Source organism: Panulirus ornatus, chromosome 6 (assembly GCF_036320965.1).
Source record: "Panulirus ornatus isolate Po-2019 chromosome 6, ASM3632096v1, whole genome shotgun sequence".
Classification (NCBI taxonomy): domain Eukaryota; kingdom Metazoa; phylum Arthropoda; class Malacostraca; order Decapoda; family Palinuridae; genus Panulirus; species Panulirus ornatus.
The window spans coordinates 49,433,931-49,440,203 of NC_092229.1; positions in this window are offsets into that span (position 1 = coordinate 49,433,931).

Sequence of the window (6,273 nt, forward strand, 5' to 3'; positions counted from 1 at the left end):
CATCCAGAATTCCGGGAGAATCTACACACACAGACAGACAGACGGACAGACAGACAGACAGACAGACAGACAGACTTCATAAGCCTTATGCTTATGAAGTTATTTCAGGAACGCTAAATGAGGAACGGATGGAGCTCGACAGGAGCCATTATAGACGAATGCCGCCCGCCTGGGGTCGTTCGACCCCCCCTGTAATCGTCGCCCCCCCATTGGTTTAATATGAGTCAGGGAATGGCCTTTATGGCAGTGAAGGAACGACACTGCTTATGTCACTCGCTCGTCGCCCCCCGGCACCACCACCACCACGGAGCGACTCGCTCACTCAGACGTGATGCGATAGAAGCCTGTGTCGGATCTCATTCGAGACAGTGTCTTGCCTCCGGAATGAGATAAATGAATCATTAGACATTCCATATGAGATCTTGGTCATGATACTGCTCTGATGTTTATGGTATGATGGTCCCCCCTCTCTTATACTATGAATATTTGGTTTAATGTATAGTAAAACAGGAGAGTTACGAGCTGCCATATAGCATGATGAATGGTTTCGAATTTTAGTCGAGACATTAAGAGATTCGAACTCCCTTCTCCCATAGTGAAGCATTCTAGGTTCCATGTGAAGCAGTGAGCGTTTTTGGGCCTTGTATCAGTTCTGGGGGAGACTAGATCCTTGGCTTGCGTCAGATATATTGAAAGAGGCCAAACCATGTGTGTGATATTCACACACACACACACACACACACACACACACACACACACACACACACACGACCGTACGTATAAACCTACACAGATATTTATCTTGATAGTAGAGAATATTCAAGCTATGGGACTCCCCACGAGTGTATAAACTCCCCCCTTCCTCTCCTCCCCGTACAGTTCATATTGGTAATTACATTTAGGTCATCACACACACACACAGACACACCAACAACTACACACGGGACTGTGACAGTCTACACAGACACTGGCACGGATTCCGCCCATGATCAGTGGCACGGAAGTGGATGATTCTGTGTCACAACTGAGCTTCAACCCTGATATAGGTGACAATGTACCTTTCTCTGAACCTGATGATGAGAGCCTTATACTTGGCCTATAATTTCCTTTCTAATCTGCCCCTGAATACATTATTGCTTCCCACCTATAAAATGATCGTCCCCCTTTTTTTTCATCGCAAGTGTTCGAGGCAAGACTTCAAACCCATCAAGGTAGTCAGAACACGAGAGATATTTTTGCCTCTTAGTACCCTAAAGCTCAGAGTTCTTAGTCTTGATTTCTTGATTGGGAGTTTCTGGCCAGACTGGTACGAGAAGCGTCCTATACCTCGTCTTTCGGTACATGAAGCCTCTTCTGGAACCACCTCCTGTGGGTTCTTCAGCTCTTCCTACCTGGAGCAAAGTTATATCTTCACCCTCTACTTCAGTAATCTCCAAATTCACCCTCCTGGTCCCTACCAATTGTGCAGGTCTGTGCCATTTACAGATACCTCCTCATTTTCTTCTCATAGATTACACCCGCCCTCACTCTCTCCCATGCCTTCAAATTACCATCTTAGAACCTCGAAGACCTACTTTGTACTCACAACCCTCGTCACAAAGCACACAGGACATGCGAAGCCGGCCATCCGTTTATCATTCTCGTTTTACGGAATACATTATATATATATATATATATTTTTTTTATGGCATAATCGCCTCCATGTTTAGGTCTGGTGAGACGAGTTGCTGCCGCAGCCGTAAATAGTGACTGCGTGACGTCACAGGACGAGTCCATTTTCCAAGGGAGGTGAGGGCCCCCTGACTGTACTCAGACCTCCTGTGGAAGAGACCAGGTATCGACGTGGCTTTTTCACGTATATGAATATGATATTCACAAGACCAACGAATATCGACCATACCTTCTCTCTACCCCTCCCCCTTCAGAATATCGCCGTGATTCTCTCCCTGATAATATCAGAGTGGAATATTAACGCGAATCTTCGTTCCTTACCTGTGAACACAGAGCCATGTGGCTCTGTGTGTCCTCACTGAGAAGAGGAGGAGAAAAAAAGAGGAAATGATTCGACTGATGTTAAACATGACAGCTATGGGGATTGGGGGGAGGGGGGAGGGGGGGTTGTGTGAAGGAATCTAATGCCTTGCCCTTTACGTATTTAACTCTAATTCCGACAATTAAGCCCCCCCAAAGGAACGTGTCTAATGGAAGACTAATTGGCTGGTGGGGAGAAAGTGGAAGGGTGGGTTGGGGGTTGGAGAAGAGGGGAGTTGTGGATTGGAAAGAGAGAGGCAAATGGGGGGGGAGAGAGGGGAAGAGGAATATGGGGGTAGGGTGGTTAATGGGCGTGGGCGTGCGCGCCCTCATGGCGGGGAGTCCGTGTTGGGGGGGGGGGGAAAGGAACGGAAATGAAAATGAACGGAAAAGATGACTATGGTAGTGAAACATGGGAGTTAGATCAAGAGATCTTTCCCTCTAGGGAGATATAGGCACCTTGAAACTAGATAGCCATAATGATAAATAGATAAATAGATAAATGATAATGATACATTATTATTATTATTATTATTATTATTATTATTATTATTATTATTACTATTATTATTTATAATGTTATTATTATTATTATTATTATTGTTATTATTATTATTATTATTATTATTATTATTATTATTAATTTGTTTATTATTGTTATTATACTTTGTCGCTGTCTCCCGCGTTAGCGAGGTAGCGTAAGAAAAAAAAAAAAAAAATATTGATACATATGTGTATTGATAATGGTGGTGTGTGTGTGTGTGTGTGCGTGTGTGTGTGTGTGTGTGTGTGTGTGTGTGTGTGTCTCCCAGTGTGAAAGAGTTCACTTGCTTGGCCTTTAGTACAGCTTATGAGAACGACATTCGGCCCAAGGGCAGGGCAAGCGCATAGCGCCCACCGCAAGAAAGATGTAAGGGTACGAAGAGCAAGTTGTGTGAGTGAGCGAAGGAAAAAAAAAAATAAAGAAATGAAATCTAGGTTGACGACGAAGGAGTGGTGCGAGGGACGTGTCGTAGAGAGAGAGAGAGAGAGAGAGAGAGAGAGAGAGAGAGAGAGAGAGAGAGAGAGAGAGAGAGAGAGAGAGCAGTCGACCTTCCCTTCCCCTCCCGACTCCCCACTTACTGTAAATCATTTTACATTTACGTCATGCAACAGGCGAGCCAGGTCACAGCCTCGTCTGGACAACGGCCACGACTGACCAATTAGGTAGATTAGATAGTTCGGTAGTTAATTGGTTGATGGGTTTGGGTTGTAGGCCTATTTAACTGCCAAGGGTCATTAAATTATAAGACCACATACAACCTCACTATGTATGGGGCCCAGCTCCAAATTTGCATATTCATGAGGCTATAATTTCACAGTAGTAATAGTAGTAGTAGTAATGGTAGTATTAATAGTAGTAGTAGTAGAAGTAGAAGTAGTTGTAGTAATGGTAGTAATGATAGTAGCAGTAGTAGTAGTAGTAATAAAAATAATAGTTGTAGTAGTAGTAGTAGTAATAATAGTAATAGTAGTGGTGGTAATAGTAGTAATATTGGTAGCAGTAGTAGTAGTAGTAGTAGTAGTAGTAGTAGTAGTAGTAGTAGTAGTAGTAATAGTAGTAGTAATAGCAGTAAATAGCCGACTTATTCCAGTTTCTGAGATGAGGGTAGTTCTCCTCCACCTTCTCCACTTCTCCGTTTTCTACGCTACCACGACAGAGAAAACGGAGTTTGGGAAGGGAAGGTCGAGAATCCCGCCTCTCTCTCTCTCTCTCTCTCTCTCTCTCTCTCTCTCTCTCTCTCTCTCTCTCTCTCTCTCTCTCTCTCTCTCTCTCTCTCTTCGCACCATTGTCACAACGCGGCCGGGGAGGGGGGAGACATACGGTGGTAAAGAGAATCCCATTTTCGTTTTTCAAACCTTCACTTTCATCAATGGAGAATGTTAAAAAAAAATTATATATATATATATATATATATATATATATATATATATATATATATATATATATATATATATATATATATATATATAAGGGGAGGGGCGACGATATGTGGCCCCCTGTGAAACGTCGGGGAGCGAGTGTGTACAATGAAGGAAGGAAGGAAGGAAGAATTTCACGAATTCTCCTTCATTCATTAAAGATAAGAATGAAATTAGGCAAACCCCCCTGCTACCTGTGGTAGAGCTATCTTTATATTTTGTCTGCAAATAAAGAGAGATAAGGATGATATAGGAGATAGATAAAGGATAGAATTAGTGGAGTATAGTCAGACGATAGTTCGATAGATAGAAATAGGTTTTGTTGTTGATTTTGAAGAATTTTTTTCTTGGGTTGGATGGGTTTTAGAAATCAATTTTACTCACTTTGTAAGAGAAATTCTTGTGAAGTTCTTTTCCTTCGAGGTTTTCCTCAAGCAAGAAGCCTTGCCAAATGGAAGTGTAATTATGCTGTTAATGGATCGGTAAATAACTGGGGAATACTTTGTAACGATGGAGGTAGTTAGAGAGAGAGAGGGAGAGAGGAATTTCAGGTGAGAGAGAGAGAGAGAGAGAGAGAGAGAGAGAGAGAGAGAGAGAAAAGGGGGTAGAGAGAGAGAGACCTCCACTCCCCCAACCCCTCAACCTCAACTCCCCTTACCCAAACCCCGTCCCCTCCCTCCTCCCCCCCCTTCCCCCTCCCCAATCCATCTTGACCTCCGACGAATGACCCCCCCCCCCCACCCTCGTTGTACCGGTATTGATCGCGTCGTTTGATCCAGGCCCTGCCCTCGTTAATGGCCGTAGCCCAGTGACCGACAAGATGTAGGAGGGGGGGGGGTAAGGGGGAAATAGGGGGAGGGGGAGTGTAGTGAGGGGAGGAGGGGTGATGTATATATATATACCGGTCTGAGGGTGGGATGGGGTTGGGGTGGAGTGTGAGGTGAGTAAGGAAAAAAACCCCTTCTCTCTCTGAGGTTGGGGGTGTGAGGGAGGGGCTGGTTCCCTGGTTAGTGGGGGGGGGGGGGTTAGATAGCGAGGGAGGGAGGGGTGGGGGGGGGGTCGTCGTTACGATATCAGGTCCTGGCTTGTAAGATAGTAAGGGGGGAGAACACGTGATGGAGATATCAGAGCCATGGTGGAGGGGTATTAGGGAAGATCTCTGGGAAGGTACCATGGTCTGGGTGGTTAGATATCAAGAAATGGGTGGTTAGATATCAGGAAATGGGTGGTTAGATATCAGGAAATGGGTGGTTAGATATCAAGAAATGGGTGGTTAGATATCAGGAAACGGGTGGTTAGATATCAAGAAATGGGTGGTTAGATATCAAGAAATGGGTGGTTAGATATCAGGAAACGGGTGGTTAGATATCAAGAAATGGGTGGTTAGATATCAGGAAACGGGTGGTTAGATATCAAGAAATGGGTGGTTAGATATCAGGAAATGGGTGGTTAGATATCAAGAAATGGGTGGTTAGATATCAGGAAATGGGTGGTTAGATATCAAGAAATGGGTAGTTAGATATCAGGAAATGGGTGGTTAGATATCAGGAAATGGGTGGTTAGATATCAGGAAATGGGTGGTTAGATATCAGGAAATGGGTGGTTAGATATATATATATATATATATATATATATATATATATATATATATATATATATATATATATATATATATATATATATGTCATTTGACGTCTGTAGAATCCTTAGGGTCGTTGTGCCGTGAGCAGGTGGGGTCCTTGCTGTTTCCTACAGCCCTGGTGGGCTTATCTTATCTACCATCCTTCTCGTATCCTTCATCGTGTCCCTACCCACTGATAACCTCCAGGGTATTTTGATGAAGTTCCTCTCACCCATTGTGCTAATTCTTCGTCTACCATGTGTACTGGTCGACCGTCCCCGGACGTAGCAATTGGCACCTCAGTCCCTGTGATTGTAACGACCGCAAACAGGTAGTTTGCGTCCGTGCGTTGAGTACCAGGGACCCCTGCTCTTACCTGACCTCGAGAAACAAGAAAGCCATTCGCTACCTTATTGTCCATACGTGTGTGTGTGTGTGTGTGTGTGTGTGTGTGTGTGTACGTGTGTTTGGGTGTGTGCGTGTGTGTGTGTGTATGTGTGTGTGTGTGTGTGTGTACGTGTGTTTGTGTGTGTGTGTGTGTGTGTGTGTGTGTGTGTGCGTGTGCGTGTGTTTGGGTGTGTGTACTGACCCATCCTGACTGTACCTTGCTCGTATCTATGTAGCGGGTACATGAGACTCCTTCATCCGCCTCTGTAATT